Here is a 4,984-nt window from a genome sequence, read left to right on the forward strand (position 1 = left end):
TTAAAAGGATAGATCCTGTCTCTATGAGTATTGTTTCATAAAACTCTCTAGTTTTACCATAATGTGGTAAAATATGCTCTTTTAAGTACATGCTTGCAACTTCTGCAGGATCTCTGTTAGCATGTTCTGTTTCTACCGCTAAAAGCGATATTGATGTAGACACTATAAATGCCGACTTTTCTTCTGAAGAAGAATATTGTTTTCCCTTATTTGGGTTTCCTTTAATCATAATAGGATTACTTTTGTTCCTTTTATTAGGAGATGGGTAAGAAAATTGAGGAGCCTTTCCCCTAGTTATCTGGCAGTCCATGCTTCCCCTGCAAAAATTCACGAGTCAAGAAATCAGGTAGAGAATTAGTTTCACCTTTTATATATTCAATTTTGAAATTAAACGCTGATAAAATGGCTTGCCATCTTGCAAAAATTTGCCGAGAGGCTAAATTTTTAACATCCTTTACCAATACTTCCTTAGCTGCCCGACAATCCACTCTAATAAGAAATTCCTGGTTTAACAAATCACTTTCAAATTTAGTAACACAATGAATTATTGCCAGTATTTCTTTTTTAATGGTTGAGTAATTTTGTTGTGCCGATTTCCATACACCTGAGGTATATCTTACTAATTGCTCTTTATTATGAATCCTTTGTTTAAGGATTCCTCCATATCCGACATATGAAGCATCAGTCTCAACTATTTTATAGGTTGTTGGATTCGCTATAGTTAGGCATGGCAATTCTTTAGCTTTAGTTTTGATTTTTATAACAGCAGTTGTATGCTCACTGCTCCAATTAGCAGGGTTTTTCCGTAATCTTGCATATAGAGGTTTGCTATCCTTAGATAAATCCTTATAAAAATCTGCTATATAATTTAAGCTTCCTAAGAATCTTTGTAATTGTTTTTTATCCTTGATTTCATCAGGAAATTTATCAGCAAAGGATATAGCCCGTTCTATAGGTATTATAGTACCTTTATTAATATTGTGACCAAGGAATCTAACCTGGGTTTGAAATATTTTCATCTTTTTTGCAGATACCACTAATCCGGCCTGTTTTACTATTTTGAGGAATATTGATAAGTGTTTAAAATGTTGCTCAATTGATTCAGAATATACTAATACATCATCAATGTATACAATTGTAAAAGTTGAATAAGAATTAAATATGTTATTCATAATATGTTGAAATTCTGATGGAGCATTTTTTAAACCAAATGGCATAACATTCCATTCATAATGTCCAAAGGGAACCGTAAATGCAGTTTTATACTTGTCTTTTTCTGCGATTTGAATTTGCCAATATCCTGACTTTAAGTCAAATTTTGAAAATATGACAGCATTATGTAATCTATCTAAAAGATCTTTTTTATTAGTAATTGGATACCTAATCCATCTTAATGCTTTATTCAAAGGCTTTTAGTTGATGACTAATCTCGGAACTCCTCTTTCTAATTCAGCTGCTTTTTCTACATAAAATGCAGGACAACTCCAAGGAGAGTAACTTTTTCTAATCAAACCTTTATCTAGTAAATCTTGAATTTCAGATTTACATATTTCTAATAATCTATTGTTCATTTGAATTGGTCTGGCTTTTGTTGGAATCATTTTTTCAGAAAAATCTGGTTCATAAGGTAATTCTACTATATGTTGTTTTCTTTCCCAGAATGCATTTGGGATTTCAGCACAAACTTCTTTCACTAGAAGATCATTAAAATCATTGATTTGTTTTTGGAGTTTTGGGCAATTTAGTTTCTCTTCTATTTGCTTATATTGAATCTCCTCTTTTAAGAAGAACAAAAAATTTTCTTTGTGCTTGATTTTTTCTTGAACCTGGTTAATAAATTTTTGCCTAGGTTCAGAGACAAATTCAAATAATATTTTATGTCCCTGAATGAGTGCTTCAATGCCCGTATTGTTAATACTTAACGGGTATAACATATTCAAGAATGGAGTCCCTAATATGCAGGATTGAGATAAATTCTTTACCATGATAAATGGTGTCACTAGACAAATACCATTATTACACACCGCAACATCAGATAATTTGTAATTAATTATCAATTTGTTTCCATCTGCAGTATTAAGAACTTGGGTTGTTTTGCTAAAATACTTTGTGGGAACTAATCCTTCATTTAAGCAGTTTAGATCTGCACCCGAATCTATGAGTGCTATAGTTTCAAAACGGTATTCTTTTCCTATGATTAGGGTGACTAAGGTGTACCACTTTTGAGTGATTACTTTATCTATTATATTAATGAATTGCATGTTTTCGATATCCTGGTTATTAGTAGGTGATTCTGGTTTATCTATATGTGTAGTAATATGAGCCTGGTAGTTTTGTAAAATTTCATCAAAAGAGTTTTCTTCTTGTGAGTCATACTCACAGTCTACTGGTTTATGAAGTTCCAATATCTGGACTCTTTGCTTAAGACTTCTTAATTCTTCTTTAACCTGATTAACTTCTGCCCTAAGATCATTGACTGATGGTTCTTTTTTAATGTGATGATTTTCTACTCTTGCCATTATTTCCTTAAAACTATAAGGTTTATAAGAAGTTTCGATTTTCTCTTGTTTTGGTGCTCTTTTAGCTACTTTAATATATTTTTCTAAAGCTATTCGCTTTGATTCTGGATTTTCAATTTTATCAATTAACTCTAATATAAAATTTTCTTCATTGGTGAGGACATTAATTCCTAGACTAGATATTTGTTTATGAAAACAATTTTTACAAGAACAACCATCTGTACATTCATCATCCTCCAATCCTGAAATTGTCCCTGAATCATTTTCTGAGGAGGATGATTCATCCTCTTCAGATAGATCGGAGTCCATTAAGAGGACTTGTTCTAATTGACGTTTGAGACCTTCGTCTAGATTAAGCTCATTTATTTTTTGTTTTGTACGACACTTATTACTATAATGCCCAATTTTTCCACACTTGTAACAGAAGGGAAGTGACTTATTAGTCTTTTTATTTAATTGTTGTGTATTATTGTTGTTTTTCCTAAAATTGGGTCGTTTAGATTTCAATGGATACCTATTAGGATATCTAGTAGTCTTAGGATTGTTATGGGAAGGTGGTCGAGTACCTTTCTTCCTAAATAATAACGCGGATGGTGTATTAGTGTATCCAAATTGCTCACAAAAATCACCTAACTCTTGACTGTTAGATAATTTATTCTTTTGTATTTGTCTATGTAGCTTTATGTCTGAGCATAAAGCTAAACCTTCACATACAATTTCGGAAGATAGTTGGCCAAAAGTATATTCGCCATACTCAATACGTTGTTGAATATTTTTTGATTTTAGTCTATTTCTAACCCTTTCAGCAAACAGAGGGGGTAATCCTGAGACGAATTTCTCTTTCCAAAAATCAGAATTAGAGGAACAATCTTCTCTGCTAAACAATTTTGAGAAGAATACATCCTTGTACCATCTATAATGGGAGAGGGTAGGACATTTAAGATTAATAAGTAATTCCCTAGATCTTTCTATTTGTTGGCTATTACTTCCTACAAAGTGCAGGCCAATGGTATAAAGTAGGGTACTAACAATATCTTCCTGAGAGTATTCAGTACCATCTTCTAGCTTGATTGGTTTCTTTGCCATATAAATGCTATATTTTGCCTGGTCGGACATATGGAAATCCCACCATCCTTTAAGTTGGCCAGTAAAGCCAGTAACTATGGATTCAACAATTTGTTTTTCTGGGTTTTTAATGAGTCTAGAAGCAGAAGCATACATCGACATTTGTCTTATGATATTTACTATTTGGTATTCTGTCATACCATCTATGTTCCACTCAACTATGGATCTTCCATCAAACGAAGTCTGATTCCAATTATAATCCTCTTCCAGTTGTAAATCTACCGGTGTTGGTCCAGGGTAATAATTTCTAGTAGGAACTGTCGGTGTATATTTATTTTTTCCAAAAGATATTTTATTAATGTTATCAGAATTGTTGTTAATATTACCAGAATTTGATGAATGAAAAATTTCTTCCAGTTCTTCTATATCTATATCATTGTATTCTTCGTGTTTGGACAGAACATTTATTCCTTCTTTTGATTGTTTGGATGCTTTAGATGGGCCTGAAGCAGATAAGCTTAATTTTCCTAGCTTTTATACTAGTGCATCTACAAATCTATTATCTGGGTTGAACAACCTGAAGACATTTGGATCTATTATTGGGTTTGGTTTAAATAGTAATCCACTAGATGGTGCCTGATTAAGTTTAAGCTCATTAGGTTGTATATGTTGGATTTTATCCTTGTTTAACAAGCCTTCAATTCTTGTCCTTTGTTTTCCTATTGAATGTAAATATAAATTGGTGTAGTTATTTTGTTGTATTAACTGACCAATATCTTTATGGTTAGCTACTGAATCAGTTCCCTTATGTTCTAATTTGTATGGGGCTGCTATAGTACCTTTGATATCAAGGACTACTTCTGGTGGATGGATTGACTGAATAACATTTCCATCTTTTGTCGTATAAGATTGAAACTGGGTTTCCAACATATTAAGCGATCTCTTATATTTATTTAAATTGTAAGTTTTGGTAAAATCTTCAAACCAGGTGAAAAATGGGTTTGGATTTTTATTATGACTTAAGTATAGAGCATAAGTTTTATATATTCTTGTTCTTCTATTAGAACTAAAGTTGGATTCAAACCAAGCCCTTTTATTTGTATTTTCTAAACTATGATACTCTTTTCTAAGTTCTTGTAAATCCAATGATGGTTTTTGGATCACATTTATCTCAAATTCTAGATCGGAGAATGTCGGTTCTACTTGTTCAGGAATATTTCTAACCGTAGATTTTGGCGTTTCTACTTTATAATAAGGTTTATTAACCTGATGCACGGTTTGTTTAACTCCTTCTATAATAATATCATTTGGGTCATTTATAAAATTATGAATAGGATCTGTATAAGAAGAAGATGCTACAGATGGCCTTGGTGCACTTCCCTCGCCTTCTGATATCTTAA

The 4,984-nt window shown here is 32.1% G+C and overlaps 1 long non-coding RNA gene across 1 annotated transcript; it reads left to right on the plus strand.

Moving 5' to 3' along the window:
* The first annotated feature begins 478 nt into the window (after positions 1-478).
* On the plus strand, positions 479-1,047 carry LOC113353928. Its single transcript, XR_003361612.1, has 3 exons — positions 479-609; positions 703-823; positions 1,031-1,047. It is a non-coding gene; the product is annotated as an uncharacterized LOC113353928 (long non-coding RNA).
* Positions 1,048-4,984: the final 3,937 nt, after the last annotated feature.

Source organism: Papaver somniferum, chromosome 2 (assembly GCF_003573695.1).
Source record: "Papaver somniferum cultivar HN1 chromosome 2, ASM357369v1, whole genome shotgun sequence".
NCBI lineage: Eukaryota > Viridiplantae > Streptophyta > Magnoliopsida > Ranunculales > Papaveraceae > Papaver > Papaver somniferum.